Source organism: Kogia breviceps, chromosome 7 (assembly GCF_026419965.1).
Source record: "Kogia breviceps isolate mKogBre1 chromosome 7, mKogBre1 haplotype 1, whole genome shotgun sequence".
In the NCBI taxonomy this organism is placed as follows: Eukaryota; Metazoa; Chordata; class Mammalia; order Artiodactyla; family Physeteridae; genus Kogia; species Kogia breviceps.
In genome coordinates, this window is record NC_081316.1 from 57,755,990 (window position 1) to 57,776,418 (window position 20,429).

Sequence of the window (20,429 nt, forward strand, 5' to 3'; positions counted from 1 at the left end):
CTAGCCAGTCCGTCAATCATCATCCCTTCCGCCTGCTGGGCCGCCGCCACCGGGGGTGGGGGCTGAGCTGAGCGGAGGCTTTCGACCCGACCCGCCCTCCAAGTCGCCACTCGCGACTCAGGTGCTCTCGAGAGCCTGGGCGGGTCCAGCTGCTGCGACCGACTGTCCTTCCCGGAACTGAGGCCAGAAGGGAGGTGCCGGGTTCACCCGGAACCTCGGGAAGGACCCCTAGAGTTGGCTCCAGCACACTGCTTCCCACTTCCACAAACAAAAACACCTAGGCTGGCGCTCTGGTGTTGTACCCCGAGGAAAATGCCTTTATTTAGAAGGTGTGTGTGTGTGTGTGTGTGTGTGTGTGTGAGAGAGAGAGAGAGAGAGAGAGAGAGAGAGAGAGAGAGAGAGAGAGAGAGAGAGAGAGAGAGAGAGAGGGAGGGAGAGAAAGGCTTTTCCCATAAGGGATTTGGAGGAGATCTTTGGGAAGCCTACTCCGAGCTCTAGGAAAGGTTTCTCACAACAGGCAGCCACACCCATTCCCGAGCCGATAGCTCCTCGATCTTCTGCACTTCGAAATACACCTAGGATACGCAATTTGGGTCACGTAGATAATATTATATATTTTACTTGTAAGGATTCTAAAATCCTATTTGGAGGCTGGAAATGATGCAAAACACAAACCATTCAAGTAGTTCTGCCGTGGAGCTGCAGCATAACACAATAAACTAAAAGGGTATTTTTTTTCGTTGAGTAGAGATAGTAAGGTAGATGTAGGCTAAAAAAAAAATTAGGTATTAATTACATAAAATGTGCTTCACCATTGTCCTCAGGCTACTAGGCTCTGCAGAGGTACTTTGTTGTTCCCCAGAAGAAACCGCTCTTAAGAAATAAATGAAGTAATTCCTTTATTTGTCCTATATAAAGTAACATTTTCATTACTTTTTGTTTGGGGGTTTTTCAGCAGCTTTATTGAGGTGTTATTGATATATAATAAACTGCACATATTTAAAGTGTACAGGATTGGTTTGACATGTGTTTTTCATTTCTTCCTAACGTGATATCGCATATAAATGAGAAGCCTGGGGAGGAGAGCTTATATTTTGTCATTTGAAACTAAGAAATATTGTTGAATAGGTATTTATGGATCTCAACTGCATACCATGGTTTGTGATGATACTTAGATATAACAAACACAGTTAAAATTAAGGAACTGTCAACGTTCCTGTTTTCTGGAGGGACATGTCGGCAGTAAAATAGTCCTTCTAATAGTTTTCATTGTAATTTTAAAGCTCAATTTAGTTACTAAACTTTGAGTTACAGAAAATATCTGCCTTTCCTTATTCTTTTATATCATCTTAACAACCAAGTGAACTTTTAAAAAATAAGTTTTCGAAGATCTGATTTGGCTTCTATTGTATCCCTCCGAAGCTACACAGAGTAAACAATATATGCTTAGCATATAAATCAGCAAATCTATGTACCCACAAAAGACGTGGAAAACTCAAGAGCGACGTAGCAACTGTATTTGAGTCAGGTGCTATGCTACAGGAATACTTTTACTTTATATCCTCCGGACAGACCACGAACTAGATAAGCAGTATTTTTAAACATACAAATGAAAGCATGAAACTTCTTCCGTGATAGTTTCAATGCCGGTTCTTTCATCAAAATATGCAGCTAATGCACTTTGCACCAACATTAAGCCTATCTCTATGCTAGGTTCAGTGGTGACCATAATAGGTCCTTGGCCTGGCCTTCATGAAATTTATAGCCCAATTATAATCTCATTGGATAATATGAAAAAGTACTACATCTGACCAGGAAACAGTGGGTATCCCAGAGCTATATCAAAAAATCAAACCCTCTGGTTATATTTCCTTTTTTTTTTTTTTTTTTTTTTTTTTTTGAGGAAAATAACTACATTCCTCCCTTGGTTCACAGAGTGCTTACAAGAGGACTTAACGCCCCCCCCCCCAAAAAAAAAATCCTCTGTTCTAGGAAATCAAGTACCTTTTTAAAAAAAATTTTACTTATTTATGGCTGCGTTGGGTCTTTGTTGCTGTGCGGGGGGTTTCTCTAGTTGCCGCGAGCAGGAGCTCCTCTTCATTATGCTGCATGGGCTTCTCATTGCAGTGGCTTCTCTTGTTGCGGAGCACAGGCTCTAGGTGCAGGGGCTTCAATAGTTGCGGCACATGGGCTCAGTAGTTGTGACTTGCGGGCTCTAGAGTGCAGGCTAAGTTGTGGCACAGGGGCTTAGTTGCTCCGCGGCATGTGGGATCTTCCCAGACTATGGATCCAACCGTGTTGCCTGCGTGGGCAGGCGGATTCTCAACCACTGCGCCGCCAGGGAAGTCCTCAAGTACCTTTTTTTTTTTTTTTTTTTTTTTTGCGGTATGCGGGCCTCTCACTGTTGTGGCCTCTCCCATTGCGGAGCACAGGCTCCGGACGCGCAGGCCTAGCGGCCATGGCTCACGGGCTTAGTTGCTCCACGGCATGTGGGATCTTCCCGGACCAGGGCACGAACCCGTGTCTCCTGCATCGGCAGGCGGATTCTCAACCACTGCGCCACCAGGGAAGCCCCTCAAGTACCTTTTTGATGTAAATGTTTGATGCCATCAGAAAGACTAAAATGTGTACACTAAACACACTGAGCATAAAAATCATCAAATCTATAGAAAGTAAAAAGGAAATAAGGGAATAAGGATTAAAAAGCAATCCCTTTAGGGCTTCCCTGGTGGCACAGTGGTTGAGAGTCCGCCTGCCGATGCAGGGGACACGGGTTCGTGCCCCAGTCTGGGAACATCCCACATGCCGCAGAGCGGCTGGGCCCGTGAGCCATGGCCGCTGAGCCTGCGTGTCCGGAGCCTGTGCTCTGCAACTCTGCAACGGGAGAGGCCACAACAGGGAGAGGCCCGCGCACCGCAAAAAAAAAAAAAAAAAAAAAAAAGCAATCCCTTTAAAAACATATAGTTAACTAACACTGCCAGGAGGTGGAATATTGCCTTAAACATGTGAATCCAGTGTGTATTAATAATATGCAGGAATAATATTTACAGTATACATATTATATGTATACATGTAAAATATTTACACATTATATATAGTATATATATTCTTGCTCAAAACATGAACAAAACTTGTATCCATTTAAACATTCTTTGTTATTTGCACATTTTAAAATTACAAAAGTAATGCATGCTTATTGATAAGAATTCAAATCAAGTATCTAAATAAAAAATTAAAGCTCCCACTCTCTGCCCTTGGCCACAAGGTAACCACTGTTCACAGTTTACTGTGTATTCTTCCATGGCTTTTTCAATAAACATACACATAAACATGACGTGTACAGCTTTTTATTTTTGATCTTTACAAAAATGGGTTCATTACTTGCGTTTTAAACTGGAAGTATAATGGACATCCTTTCATGAGCAGACCTAAAGCTGTATAATTCAAAGCATTTGTTTTTAAAGTTTTTTGCTTAGAAAAAATAGCTATCAAGAATAAAGCAGTTCTAGTGTTAGCTCTAAAGGAAGTTCTAAAACTGGCATGTAGTATATAGTCAATGAATACTTGTTGATTACTTGTTGACTGATCCAGAACTTCTGATTTCAGTTTCACCTAGTTTGTCCACTGTTGTATTCCACTAGCTCAAATAGGCAAATACAGGGTCAGTTGAGTTATGGAGTTTAGAGATAATCAGTGGGGAGAGGCTGACTGACAATTCAACTAACGTGATAACCATGTTCAAAAAACCAGTTCATAGTTTTTTGGGCCTTAGAAATTTTGCCAGCAACCCTACTTATAGCAATCTTTTCACTCATTTGCAGAAAAATATGACTTGATACAATTTCTCAATTTGTTTTGCTCCCATATATTTATCTTAAGCATTTGGCATTTCCTTCCAATTGTGCATGAAAAAAAGCAAAAGAATATGCAGCAAATGTATACTAATAGAAAACCTCTGAAATATTATTTCATAACAAATTATAGGTAGATAGATTTTCTTGTTAAAAAGTTGTTCAGTTTTTCATTAGCCTATTCAACATGGCCCCTGCTTTTGTGGAGATAGTTACACTGTATATATGTAGTCTTTTTCTATATATGTATGGAGAGAGAGAGAGAGAGTCATAGTCTGCTGGGTGAGATAAACAATTAAACCAACAATTACCATACAGTGTGACGAGATAGCAGGATAGACCATGAGTATGAAAAAAGCATCTAAATCAGACTGGAGTGGTCAGGTAAGCCCTCCTGAATTGTTAACAGTTGTCAGGTTTCAAAGGAGTGAATTGGAGTAACTAGATTAAGGGAGAAAAGGGCATTCCTGGTAAAAAGTAGATCCAGGTTTTGTGGGTCCCAAAGCATATACAACTTGGAAGACCTTCTTGGAGAAAAAGAACACAATATTACACATATAAAATTTTATGGCCCATGTTAAGTGAGTTTTTGCTGGTTTCACTATATGTCCACCTATTTGAAGAGACCTGTTCAAAGAAGGAAATAGATCTCTGAGATGTGCAAGTATTTCAAAACAGATCAAAAATATGTGTGTAGGAGAATTTATGAGATAAGAGCCAATCACAAATGATCTCTTATGAGCTTTGTAGTACAAGAAATGGGAGTCCACTGAAGGATTTTTATGAGAGAGTGGGCTAGATTTTTGTATCAAAAAGATAATTCTGGCAGTGCCAGGTTTGGTTAAAAAATTATTACATTTCTTTAAAAAGACTTAGGGTTGTCTTTTTTTGTATTTAAGTTAAAAAATGATGTTGCTTAAACAAAGGGAACTACAATGTAAGTTTCATGGGGGGAAAAGTGGTTATACATAATGTTATTTTGATGTACAGGTTTGGTTATAAAGTTTACTCTGAGAATTATGTGGATTAGTTTTAACTGCATCACATTCTAAAATTCATTTCCCAGATTATTCGGTGGTTGAAATTCTTGTGATTCAAAATAAAAAGTCCTGTTCTTCTTATCACTTAAGTCATTTTCTGGTATTGACTTTTGCTCTGAGAGGCCCAGTTCATCTAATTCCAGTACTGTTCTGTGCCAGGAAATAAACTGGGCCAAGGCAAGAATACAGCCTGTTATCAGGTAAGTGAATTAAACTGAAGAAGTGTACACATATACTGCATGGAGAAACCATAAGTCAGAATAGTTGTTCAAAGCATGGAGGATGATAAAATGGTTTCACTCCTTACCCTGTAGCAGCTTCTTAGCCCAATGTCTCTAAGAAAGTTATCTACCGTCTTTAAGCTTCTGGTTTCTCATATGTAAAAAGGAATTAATGATGTCTCACCTCATAAGGTAATTACAAGGATGGAATGAGATGATAGATATTATTGTGGGCTTTGTCCTGGTACATTGACCCAGCAATTCTACTTCTAAGAACACAAGACAGATTTACTCACGTGTGGGAAATAAAGTGTGTAGAAGGTTGTTCATCTTAGCATGGTTTGAAGTAGCAACACACTGAAAACAACTGAAATGTCCATTGGCAGGGGACAGACTAAATTATGGTACACCTGTGCAATAGAAGAGCAGTTCTCAAACTTTTTAGTCTCAAGACCATTTTACACTCTTAAAAATTACTGGGCTTCCCTGGTGGCGCAGTGGTTGAGAATCCGCCTGCCAGTGCAGGAGACGCGGGTTCGTGCCCTGGTCCGGGAGGATCCCACATGCAGCGGAGCAGCTAAGCCCGTGAGCCATGGCCGCTGGGCCTGCGCGTCCGGAGCCTGTGCTCCGCAGCGGGAGAGGCCACAACAGTGAGAGGCCCGCATACCACAAAAAAAAAAAAAAAAAAAAAAAAAAAAAATTATTGAGGACCCCCAATAGCTTTAGTTTATATGGATTACATCTATTAATGCTTATCATTTTAAAAATTAGAACTTAGACATAAAAATATTAATTCATTTAAAATAACAATAATAAACACTTTACATGTTAATGTAAAAACATTATTTTTTATTTTTTGGCCGCACTGCACGGCTTGCAGGATCTCAGTTCCCCCACCAGGGATTGAACCCAGGGGTTCCCCCCGCAATGGAAGCATGGAGTTTCAAGCACTGGACTACCAGGGAATTCCCTAGAAACATATTTTTTTCTTTTTTTAAGAATTTATTTTTATTGAAGTATAGTTGATTTACAATGATGTGTTAGTTTCAGGTGACAGCAAAGTGATTCAGTTATACATATACGTATATCCACTCCTTTTCAAATTCTTTTCCCATTTAGGTTCTCACATAATATTGAGCAAAGTTCCCTGTGCTATACAGTAGGTCCTTGTTGGTTATCCATTTTAAATATAGCAGTGTGTACATGTCAGTCCCAAACACCCTAACTATCCCTTCCCCCCACGCCCCAGCCCTGGTAACCATAAGTTCATTCTCTAAGTCTGTGAGACAGCTAAAAACATATTTTCTTTAAAATAATATTACATTTTCCAGACACACACAAAAAATCAGAAAGAAAGGTAGCATGGTTTATATTTTTGCAAATATCTTTAATGTCTGGCTTAATACAAGACAGCTGGATTTTTAGGTTTGCTTCTGCATTCATTCTGTTACAATAGCACAGGACATGTAGACACTGGAAGACTCCACTGTACTCTAGTGAAAGATACTGAAAAAGGAAAATAACATCTTAGTGTTATGAAAATAATTCTGACCACAAGACTCCTCTCAGTTTGAGAATCAGTGCATTGCAATACTACGTGGCTTTTTAAAAAGAATGAGAAAGCTCTTCATGTGTTGCTACAGAATATTCTCTAAGATACATTGTTAAGTGAAAAAATAAGTAAATAAAAGCAAGATACAGAACGCTGTAATAGTATGTTAACACTACATTGATTTTAAAAAAATCAGGGAAACACAATATACCCATATAATTATGTATATGTTTGTATGTGCAGGTAATATCACTGGAAGAATATACCAAAAAAACTGGTAACATTAATTGCCCTTGGACAGGGCAGCCTGGGAAGCAGGGTAAGAAGAAATCTTTTCCCTTCATTCTCTTTTTTGCCTTTTGAACTTTCTACCTTATGAAAGTATTAACTAATGAAAAAAATTAAATTTGTTTTTAAGGAAAAAGATGATATACATACTTTTCACAGTGCCTGGAAGATGCTCAATGAATTATATATAGTGCTGTTTTATTCTGAGATAAAGCCATTATTTTAAAAGCTTTTTTTTTCTTCTGCAATTTTTTTTTTTTTTGGCTGCATCATATGGAATGTTAGTTCCCCAAACAGGGATCGAACCTGCACCCCCTGCAGTAGAAGCATGGAGCCTTAACCACTGGACCACCAGTGAAGCCCCTAAATGTTTTTTTTAACACTAGGAAAAATGTAAAGCAATTAAAAATCTTTTATTCAAATGCACACACTCTTATTAAACTGCCTCACAATTAAATACACAAAATCTAAACATTCTGATAATTGCAGTTACTTTACCTCTATTATTAGAATGATCATAACAATCATGGAGATAGACAAGCAAAAATCTGAAAATAAGATCAATTCAATCAAGTAGCAAATAAATGAGCTACCTGGTTAATCAAATGAGGAAACCTGCACTTCCCTGGTGGCACAGTGGTTAAGAATCTGACTACCAATGCAGGGGACACGGGTTCAATCCCTGGTCCAGGAAGATCCCACATGCTGCAGAGCAACTAAGCCCATGCACCACAACTACTGAGCCTGTGCACCACAACTACTGAAGCCCACGTACCTAGAGCCCATGCTCCGCAACAAGAGAAGCCACAGCAATGAGAAGTCTGTGCACCGCAACAAAGAGTAGCCCCCACTCACCACAACTAGAGAAAGCCCGTGCGCAGCAACAAAGACCCAATGCAGCCAAAATTAATTTTAAAAAAATAAAGAACCCTAAGACAAATTTGAAAATTTCAGAGACAAAACAGCATAAACTTAAAAAAAATGTTTAATACTAACCATTGGTTTGAAATAGTTTTTGCTGCATATCAGTCAACTTTAAATTTTCAGGAGCTTTTAGCTGCAAATATTTATTTCCTCTCTCACTGGTCTGTAGGTTGGATGTGGCTCTGCCAGGCTTGACTGGAATCAGTTAGGCTTGACTCCAGGCTGCTGGTTGGATTCAAGCCTGTGCCACATATTTCCTCATTCTCCTTGGACCAGTGGCTACCTGGGACATGTTCTTCTCATGGAGGGTCACTGGAGTCCAAGAGAGTAAGCAGAGACATATGATGCCTCTTGAGGTCTTGGCCTGGAATTAGCACACTTGTCATTTTGGCCCACATCTCATTGACCAAAACAAGTTACAAGGCCAAGTACATCATCGGTTGGGGTGAGGGGAGATGTCCTCTGCTTCCTCTAGTAGAAGACAGTAAAAAATTATATAAGTATGTGGATGTAGAATTGCATACAGGAAGTTCATGAAGCATTGGGAGCAATGATTCAATCTATCATATCATTTTAAAAGAGCTCAGGGCTTCCCTGGTGGCACAGTCAGTGGTCGGGAGTCCGCCTGCCAACACAGGGGACACGGGTTCGAGCCCTGGTCCAGGAATATCCCACATGCTGCAGAACAGCTAAGCCTGTGTGCCGCGGCTGCTGAGCTTCCGCCCTAGAGACCGCAAGCCATAACTGCTGAGCCCGTGTGCCACAACTGCTGAAGCCTGCATGCCTGGAGCCCATGCTCTGCAGCAGAAGAAGCTGCTGCAATGAGAGGCCCACACACCGCAGGGAAGAGTAGCCCCCGCTCGCCAGCTGGAGGAAGTCCACACGCAGCAACGAAGACCCAACGCAGCCAAAAATAAATAAATTAAATAAATAAATTTAAAAGAGCTCAGTGTGCTCCTTAATGGCTTAAGAATAATGACTCTGGGTATATGTAGCCCAAGATACAAAATCTCTGCTTCATAAACAACCTCATCCTGATGAACTGTTTACCAACCCAGTTTCCTTGGGTTGGTAAACATAGAGACAATGAAGTAAATCAAACCAATACTGGAATAATCTGTATATATTTAGTATTTATTTGAGGGAGAAGGGAGCAAGATAGCAGCAGTAGTATGAGTTTGCAGCCAGTATGAGGCACCACCTTCCTCTGGCCCCAGGCTGCTTCCTCAGCTTTCAACCTTGCTGAGTATAGCAGCTCAAGGTGCCTTTGCTACCACACACTGGATCATGAAAGACAGGAAGACCCAGCAGCAGAACTTTTGCTGAGTGTGTGGCAAAGTATGAAACTGAAGACTGCACTAGATGACAAAGACAGGGTCTTGTGGTACATAGGTCAAAACATACTACTAGAAAAGAGGCATCTAATATACATACAATCTATCTTTCCCTCAAGACATTTGAAAATAGAAATGAAACAAAACTAATTAAAGATGTAACCCATCCTTGACCACCTCAACTATTGATTGGACCAAAGTGAACAGCTCCTTATCCTAGATGCCTAACAGAAGAAAGGGCATGTCCTCTGAGGGGAGAGGAGGTAATATGTACTCTAGTATCTATGGTCTTTTAAAACATTGTCTGGCTGACATCAACTAAAAATTAAAAGACTTGAGAAGAAACTAGGCAATGTGACCCAAAATCAAGAGGAAAAAAGTCAACAGAAAATAGAAGCAGATCTACAGATGACCCAGATGTTGAATTGAGATGGAAGAACTTTAATATAATTACTATAAATATATTAAAAGAATTTGAGGAAAATATGAACAAAATGAATAAAATATAATTTAAACAAATAAATGAATCTCTAAAAAGAAAAAACCAAATGGAAATTACAGAAATAAAATAAAACATGAAGTTATAAATGTAGTTCAGTAAATATATGGCCATTATTTCCCAATCACCTTGATTCGATATGTAAAATATTTTGTTATAGCTAAGAGACTTGTGAAACACCTTGATCTCATCAGCAACATATTAACATTCTAGCTCTAAAGTAAATCATTTCCTCAGAGGATTTGTTTCATTTTCTTTCTGTTGAAGAATATTAACCTTTTGCAAAAAGTCTGTGAATGCATTCTATTTGGTACTCATGACCTCCTATATACCTTCATCATCTAGAACATTTCAGAGAAAGTTCTATTACAAATAAACAAATAACTGTGTTTATTTTTAAAATTGTTTTGACATTGACAGATTAATCCAGAAAAACCAACTGCCCTATGATCTTGGAGGAGCCAGGGTTTTCATATGCTTCTATTTATTCATTTCATTTTAAATCAAAGAAAAATTCTGTTGTAAGACATTTTACATGGTCTTATTCTTACCATCCTTGAAATGTCTTACTCTCCCTGATACAAATCAAAGGACTTAACAACCTCAGCCTTCTCTAAAAACCTCTGCCTCTGAACAAGAATTGTAACACTATGCCTCAGATAATAGACTTTATACCTTTTATGATATGCTCAAAGAACTCTCATTGTTTTGAAATGAGTGGTTTTATTTAAATAAATTGACTATTATATTAGTTTAGGTAATTCACTTTTAAAAGGGAGTATTTGCAATTTTAGAGAATTTAACATTTTAGAGAATCTGATACATAACCTTACAATTTTCAGACAAAAATGTGTAATTGAGTAACTTATTTTTGACTTACAAAATAATCTTACTGTTCATAAATATTATTGCAATAGTTAAGAGAACTAAGAGCTTGGAAAGTTTTCCTTATGAGGGCAAGCATTTAAAGTGTTTAAAAGAAACAGAATGTACTAAATTTATAAACTCAGTTTAAATGTTTAAAGAAACATGATTAAGTATAATTGTTTGATGAAGATTTGTTTATTCAAGTGAAGCTGATTGAACATTCATCAGGCAATTTTTGACATTTTCTAGGTATATAAATAAAATAATTGAATATATTAAGTTCAAAGACAATGAAAACTAAGTTTTTTCAATTGTCATCTTAATATATTGAATATTAATTTTTAATAACTCCAATACCTATGAAGTCTTTTCTGTGTGCAAAGCTCTTGGACAGTTAAAAATTTACATTAACAAGGTCCTTTGTTAAATCAAGTTAGGTAGTAAAAATGGAAAGTATCTCTGATAACCTGAAATGAATATATCATTCTTTTGTTTAAATATAACAATATTCAGCCTGTTAGAGACCTTGGAATATATTCTTGACAGCCTCACATTCTTCATTTTGTCAAAGAACTTAGAGGCCAAGCAGTGTAGTGTAGTTTCCCACTTTCTCTATTCTGTGGGGGAGCCATCATGCTAAACATCTGCTGCAAAAACTTAAACCCTACCATGGCTTCCCAGTGCCCCAGCATCAAGTCCCTAATCCTACAAGGTCCCACCGACTCCGGCCCTTGCCTCCCCCTGAGCCTCAGAAATCCAGTTGGCCTTGGTTCTCTAATTTGCCCCCCACTTAAGCAGAGCTCCAAGGATCTTCTTTTCTCAGGGCTTTAACAATGTCATTGGGCTTCCCAGGTGGCGCAGTGCTTGGGAATCCGCCTGCCAATGCAGGGAACACGGGTTCGAGCCCTGGTCCGGGAGGATCCCACATGCCGCGGAGCAGCTAAGCCCGTGCGCCACAACTGCTGAGCCTGCACTCTAGAGCCTGTGAGCCACAAATACCGAGCCTGAGTGCCACAACTGCTCAGGCCCACGCACCTGGAGCCTGTGCTCCACAACAGGAGAGGCCACCGCAATGAGAGGCCTGCACACCACAGTGAAGAGTAGCCCCCTATTCCCACAACTAGAGAAAGCCTGTGTGCAGCAACGAACACCCAGTGCAGCCAAAAATAAATAAATAAATATTTTTTTAAAAATGTCATTTCCTCTGCTTGAATTGTTCCCCTCAGCATTCCCTCCCTACAACATACACATGGTTACTGTCACTTTCCTAAAGAGGCGTTCTCTGACCCTCCAGACTAGGTTAAGGACTCCCAGTTTTAAGTCTTGGAAAAAGCTTAACAGAAATTATATCTTTGTCATAAGGTTATTCAGAAAACTTTAGCCAATTCCCTCTATAGGGGGCTTTCCTGGTGGCACAGTGGTTAAGAATCCGCCTGCCAATGCAGGGGACACAGGTTTGAGCCCTGGTCTGGGAAGATCCCACATGCCGCGGAGCAACTAAGCCCGTGCACCACAAGTACTGAGCCTGTGCTCTAGAACCCGCGAGCCACAACTACTGAGCCCATGTGCCACAACCACTGAAGCCCGCATGCCCAGAGCCTGTGCTCACCACAATGAGAAGCCCGTGCACCACAACAAAGAGTAACCCCCACTCGCCACAACTACAGAAAGCCTGCATGCAGCAACGAAGACCCAACCCAGTCAAAAATAAATAAATTTATTTTTAAAAATAGTATATTTAGGTTGTATACTAAATATACTACACTAGGGCTTCCCTGGTGGTGCAGTGGTTGAGAGTCCGCCTGCCGATGCAGGGGACGTGGGTTCGTGCCCCGGTCCGGGAAGATCCCACATGCCGTGGAGCGGCTGGGCCAGTGAACCATGGCCGTTGAGCCTGCGCATCCGGAGCCTGTGCTCCGCTACGGGAGAGGCCACAACAGTGAGAGGCCCACATAACGCAAAAAAAAATAAAAATAAATAAATAAATAAATAAATATACTACACTAAAAATAGTTTACACTAAATATACTACACCACTGTAGAGTATTAATATACTGCAACAGAGCTGTCAGTGCCCCACAGATATTCCCTAGGCCCTCAATGCTTTTTTTACACTAGGGGATCGCTTTCTGCTTCAGGCACCTGTGACTTGGCCTTAGACTTTCTGAGTGGGAGGAGAGAGCCTGCATCATGCATGGGTCGGCCATTAACAACCAGTGGCTCAGCATCCAATGATGGATGGGAATTTGTGGATAACTACCTCAACTTTCTTGGGTAAGACAACTCTGAGGCAAATTCTATGTAGTTCCCCTGAGTAGGACTGAACCCCAGTTGCCCACAGTAGTGATCTGTTAATTAATCTTGCACCTACCCTTCCCTCTCTCATTTCCCCACTCCCTCACAAGTGATTCTGGGGTCACTATCCAAATAAATCACTTACTTACACTCAAATCCTTGTCTCAAAGACTGTTTCAGGAAGAACTCAGCCTAAAATGTTATCATATATTTGCTTATTTGGATTCATTTGATAATTACTAAAGCAGAATTCCTGGCACAAGTGTTAAGAATTTCAGATTTTGATCAATAGTCTCCAAAAAAGTTGGCATAGGGACTTCCCTGGAAGTGATGAATAAATGAATGAAAAAAATGAATGAAATCTCAGCTTTGCTCTTACTAGCTGTGTAACCTCAGTCAAGAAACCTGAGGAGGGACTTCCCTGGTGGCCCAGTGGTTAAGAATCCGCCTGCCAATGCAGGGGACTACAGGTTCAAGCCCTCGTCTGGGAAGATCCCACATGCCACGGAGCAACTAAGCCCGTGTGCCACAGCTACTGAGCCTGTGCTCTAGAGCCCGCAAGCGACAACTTGTGTGCCACAACTACTGAAGCCGGCGCGCCTAAAAGCCTGTGCTCCGCAATGAGAGAGGCCGCTGCAATGGGAGGCCTGTGTACCGCAATGAAGAGTAGCCCCCGCTCGACGCAACTACAGAAAGCCTGCGTGCAGCAACTAAGACCCAACGCAACCAAAACTAAATTGAAAAAAAAGTTGGCATAAGGAATGCCTATTTAACAAGAACCATTTAACTTTTTTTTTTTTGCTGTACGCGGGACTCACACTGTTGCGGCCTCCTCCGTTGCGGAGCACAGGCTCCGGACGCGCAGGCTCAGCAGCCACGGCTCACGGGCCCAGCTGCTCCGCGGCATGTGGGATCCTCCCAGACCGGGGCACGAACCCGTGTGCCCTGAATTGGCAGGCGGACTCTCAACCACTGCGCCACCAGAGAAGCCCAACATTTTTAATTTTTAAATTACTATATCCTATTTTATTTCACATAGGACCTGAGACTCTTTTTTAGCAGTAAGCAACTGTTAGTCAAATTATTTACTAGGAGTTTTTGGTAGCTTGTTCAGATAACAGAATCTTTGGAGTAAACTCAGGTTACTGAGTTTACTCCAGGTAAACTCAGGTAAACTCAGGTTAGAATGCCATATCTTACTTAATTTACTTGTCAGTCTTACTTGTTAACTGTGTGACCGTGACAAGTTATTAACATCTCTAAGCATCATTTTCTTTATGTCTAAAATAAATAATAATAATAATACCAATTTCACAGGTTATTTGAGGATTAAGTGAGATGATACATTTCAAAAAATAACTTAGGATAGTGCCTGGCAAGTAGTAAGAACCCCAGAAATGATAATTATTATTATTACTGGAAAGAAAAAGCAATGACTTATCCAAATTTATGTCTTATGGTAATAAGCACGGTACCTGGGACCTAGAAAATGCTCAAATGTTTATTGAATTGCCTAATTCACACAGTTGTTATAGAGATCAAATGACAGTATGTGTATAAAAGTGTTTTGAAAACTAGAAAATGTAGAAACCTGGTGCTATCCCCTTAACTGGTCGATAGCTTCACTTTTTTCCAGACAATAGTTGGCTAGATGATATTCTTCCTGTTCATCTCAAAATTGATATTTTGAGGCATTTTCAGACTTTACTGTGTGAGAAACTGCCCTTCTGTGCCTATTCTGCCTGCAGCTACAGAGCTGTCAGGAACAACTTCTTCACTATGCAATCCTATTGCCAATTGTCCTGAATCAAACTCTATTAGACCCATGGGTTTGTGCCACAGGCAGTCATATTGGGGTCAGAAGTATAAAGATTTGATCTGCATTTTCTGAGACAGTCCAAATTTTAAATATTCCAGATTTTCTATACTAATTTTTGTGAATTGCTACATTTCTTTTATATAAATTTATTATTATCAATTTATTCATCCCTTCCTTTGATTTTTATTGAATACCTAGTATGAGATAAGCAAGTCACAATATTGAACAAGACAGACATGATCCTTGCCATTGTGAAGCTTACAATCTTGTAATTACATGAGTCACTAGATATGGTTTAATTTGTATGCTTTTGCAACTTTTCATAAGTTAGAAAAACTACTTTTAAAGCCTATGTCCGTATTTTTCATTTTTAAAAATATGGTTACATTGGCTGTGAAGAGATAGGTGCAAAGGATCATCCCTTTTCCAATAGTCCTATCAGAAAGAGGAGGAGGAAGAAAGAATTTTACTTTAAATCCAAACATTTCACTTATCTAATAAAATCATAACAACTTGAGAGGAAGATGTTCTCATCTCCATTTTAAGAAGAAGAACTGAGACTCAGAGAGGCTAAATGCCTTGCCAAAGTCTACCACTAACAAATGCTACTGCTAAAATTAGAACTCAGCGCTGCTGGATTCCCCAATCCAAGCTCTTTCTTCAACTCCATTCTTCTCCAAATCAAGCAACCAACTATTAAGCCAAATAAATATTATTGAGTATATGTGCCATTGATGGGATACAAAAAAAATATGGTTCTTAAACTCAAGGGGCTTAAATCTGATTGTGACACAAAAATAACATCAACTAAACTGACTCTGAGTATAATGAGTTTCCAGTAAATATACGTAAGTTTGAGTTTGAATGGTTCAAAAGAGTTTCATAGAAGATATATGAGTTGCCCCAAACCCTTTCAGGCATGTGTATTTCCCATGCAGCTAAAAGTGATATCTCTGATCACATTTTATTCAATGAGTTTTCTTGCTTTCCTTCCCTCCAAGAATGTGAGCGCCATGAGGTCAGGAACCATGTTCTCATTTCCTTAAACTTTGTGTCTCTACAATCTAACACACTGCTTACTACATAATACATAGTAGCTTGACTAAAGCTGGATTAAATTGAGACGGCTTTTGAGAACTGGGTATAGAAGGATTTTTTTTTTTTTTTTTTTTTTTTTTTTTTTTTGGCATCACGGCATACAGGATCTTAGTTCTCTGGCCAGGGATCGAACCCATGCCCCCTGCAGTGGAAGCACAGAGTCTTAACCACTGGATCACCAGAGAAGTTCCTAGGATGATTTAAGATTAACAAGGGAGGAGCATTCTGGATGGGGGCAAAGGTGAGGAATTAATATATAAGATTGAGGGCTTCCCTGGCGGCGCAGTGGTTGAGAGTCCGGCTGCGGGTGCAGGGGACGCGGGTTCGTGCCCTGGTCCAGGAGGATCCCACTTGCCGTGGAGCAGCTGGGCCCGTGAGCCATGGCCGCTGGGCCTATGCGTCCGGAGCCTGTGCTCCGCAACAGGAGAGGCCACAGCAGTGAGAGGCCCGCGTACCACCAAAAAATATGTATATATATATATACGTGTATATATGTACATATATACACGTATATATATACATATATATATACACACACACATATATATATATATAAGACTGAATATGGTCAATGTGGTAGAAATCGTCTGAATGGAGCAGGTTTGAAAAACAATCTTATAGTTGTTCCTGTGGACACATATGGCCTGGAAAGGAAATCTTTAAAGTCCAAAAACCTAATCTGAGATTAGAGCCACCATAAAGGAAAAAGGTCCTTTCTCCCATAAAGGGGAAAAGGTAGTAACAACTATCATGAAAACAGAAGCAGTAGGAACACTGGAGAAATTTGCAAAATGCTCACAGCTCCCAACATCAACCAGAGCCTCTGTGAGCAGCCAGCCCAGAGGAATCAGACGGTAGCAATCATCTCATCAGTGCTGCTAGACTGCATTCCAGGGCAGAGTTAATGATCCCATCTTTCCATTTGATCCTAAGTATAGCCCTAGGTGAGGCCCATGAAAACATCCATCCGTAAGGGTAACCAACTAGAAGGCACTTCTTTCATTTGTAATCTTCCCGTGCCCCCTCTTCTACCCTTCCCAAAAGTCTTTAAATCCTAAGGACTCCCTCTCATTGACTTAGTGGCTAAATTCTTTAGCCTGCTAGAGCAAATCAAGGTGAGACTCAAAGAACAGGAGAAAAACAACATGAGTGTTACATTCTTTCTCACAGTACTAAGGCCCAGTTTTCAGAGGCTGAGGGGAGGGGTATTCCATGTGCTGGAGCCATTTAGCCCAGGTTTCAAGCACAAGGAGGCCTCAGCTTTTGGCCACTCTTTAGTATTGAATCTGCAGGGAGCTAGGAAAGGCCTTCTCACAAATGTTAATCCTAAATGAAATTTAGATATCCCTAAAATGAGCTACATCAGAGGGAGAAGATTGATTCAAGATGAGGGGCCTCAAAACTTGAAAGCTGCCTCAGCTCACGGAAGCTCTAGGAATAAGAAGAGACCTGAACTATAGCATAGTTATCTTTGTGCCCAGAGGATTGGGAAGAGAATTTTCTGGGGATTATTGCTGCCTTATAAAGGAAAAACTCAGAACTTGAGCAGTTTTACATCTGTTCTTGCCTGAAGCTTACTAGTTCATTTACAAAAAGCTTTTACCCACAATCGCTGACTTGATACTCATTACAGCCCTGTGAGATCATCATATCCCAGTTTATAGATGACGGTATAGATGTTCAAAGAGGTGAAAAATATTCAAAGAATATACTCCACTGGGTAGGAAGTTCTGGGATTGGTATTAGCATCCAGGTTGTCCTTCACCTGGTCCAATACATTATTTTTTTTCCCCATAAAACAAGTAATCCATAGTAACTTTATGGTTTTTATTGCTACTAATGGAAGCAAATCACAACATCAGACCTGTCATCTTGCTAATAACTCAGCAAACATGTACTGAGCCTGGCCATGAACCAGGAATTAGGCTAAATGCTGGGAATACAGAGATAAACAGTCATAGACTTTACCCTCAAGGTCTCTTGTTGCGGAGCAGGGGCTCTAGGCGTGCAGGCTTCAGTAGTTGCAGCATGCGAGCTCAGCAGTTGCAGCACACAGGCTCAGTACTTGTGGCACACAGCTACAAGGCATGTGGGATCTTCCTGGACCAGCGATTGAACCCGTGTCCCCTGTGTTGGCAGGCGATTCTTAAGAACTGTGTCACCAGGGAAGTCCCCGGCCTACCCCCTTTAAGATTATTATCAAACAATTGATAGGTTTGATGTCATTTTCTGGATGTTGCAAGCCAATATCAAGATTCAGACCCCCAAGAGGTCATTCACCATCAATCTAAAAGTATTAAATAAGGAAGGTGGGTCTGAGTTGGATAAAATAGGGGAAAATATAGTGGTGTTAAGGACCTGATTAAATGAAACATGTTAATAATACAGAAAGACAAATAACGTATGATATCACTTAAGTGGAATCTAAAAAAAATGATACAAATGAACTTTTTTACAAAATAGAAACAGACTCACAGACATAGAAAACAAACTTATGGTTACTAAAAGGGAAAGGGAGGGATAAATTAGGAGTATGGGATTAACAGATACTCACTACTATGTATAAAACAGAAAACCAGCAAGGACCTACTGTATAGCACAGGGAACTCTACTCAATATACTGTAAAAACCTATATGGGAAATGTATCTGAAAAAGAATAGATATATGTTTATGTATAACTGAATCATTTTGCTGTGCACCTGAAACTAACACATTGTAAATCAACTATATTCCAATACAAAATTAAAATTTTTTAAAGAATAATACATAAATGTGTATAGATTAGTATTCTCTAAAATACTTGCTTAGAAATCATGATCTGATTTTTAAATTACAAAACCTATATGTAGTTACAATTAAAAATTAATGCACACTCATTAAATACAATCCCAAAAATAAAGAAAACAAGAAAATGATTAATTGCCTACAGACTATAAACCCAAAACAACCACTGTTACATTTCAGTTATTCCCATTCGATTTTTGGGGTAATATACATAAAAGTATACTACATTTTACACATCCCTCTGTGGTCTTGCTGATTTTATTAGTTTATACTCTAGGATAGTAATTCCCAAACTTTTCACCATCAAGGACTTTTTTTGTGTGCACATAGACCGCACCCCCTAACATCATGTATCCCAAATTTTGAAAAATGTTGTTAACAGAACTACAATAATTCATGATAATTTTTTTTTAATTTTTTAAAAAAAATTTTATTTTTTTCTGTATGCGGGCCTCTCACTGTTGTGGCCTCTCCCGTTGTGGAGCACAGGTTCCGGAAGCCCAGGCTCAGCGGCCATGGCTGACTGGCCCAGCCGCTCTGCGGCATGTGGGATCTTCCCCAACCGGGGCACAAACCCGTGACCCCTGCATCAGCAGGCGGACTCTCAACCACTGTGCCAGCAGGGAAGCCCCATGATAATTATTTGTTTCATTATTTTTTTAAATAGTTGAGATCATCTGTGACTGCCCATTGGAGCTGATCTGTCACACTGAGTAGATCATTACAACACCAAAGTTAACATGTGAGTTAGCCTGATAGGTCCCACTTGAGGTTGGAAATTGTTCTGAAACCTCCATAACTACTTTCACAGATCCATTAAGTATCCAGGTACCCCACATTGAGTTAGTCTTAAGAAAGGGTTTGCTAAGCTAAGATTAATTTACCCTAAATGCAGTCAAAATTATCACCAAGTCTAAATAGGTGATATCTAGGGTTAATGAGGGTTCAGAATCCATTTGTTTTTGTGCTTAGCTTGATCTTCACCTTAGAACTAGATAATTTTCTCATTAAAAACATGTCTTGACATATATCTGGAGAAAACAATAATTAGAAAATATACATGCACCCCAGACTTCACTGTGGCACAATAGCAAAGACATGGAAACACCCTAAATGTCCATCGACAGATGAATGGATAAAGATGTGGTATATATATACAATGGAATACCACTCAGCCATAAAAAAAATGAACTAGTGCCATTTGCAGCAACATGGTTGGACCTAGAGATTATCATACTAAGTGAAGTTAAGTCAGACACAGAAGACAAATACCATATGATATCACTTATATGTGGAATCTGAAATATGACACAAATGAACTTATCTACAAAACAGAAACAGACATAGAGAACAGACTTGTGGTTGCCAAGGGGAAAGGGGGTGGGAGAGGGATGGATTGGGGGTTTGGGATTAGCAGATGCAAATTATTATTGAATATATATAGAATGGATAAACAACAAGGTCCTCCATATAGCACAGGGAACTATATACAATATCCTGTGATAAATCATAATGGAAAAGAATATGAAAAAGAATGTATATATATATGTATAACTGAACCACTTTGCTGTACAGTAGAAATTAATACATTATAAATCAACTATACTCCAATACACTTAACTTAAAAAAAAAAACGCCTTGAGATGGAATACTTTCAGAATTTCTTTTTGAATAGAGCTGAGGTTCTGCTTAAAAACTTAAATTTGTGGAACTTCTAGTGTTGCATTGTTTACTTCAAGAAAAGTCAGTGTCAACAGATGAATGGATAAAGAAGATGTGGTAGACATACACAATGGAATACTACTCAGCCATAAAAGCGAATGAAATAATGCCATTTGCAGCAACATGGATGGACT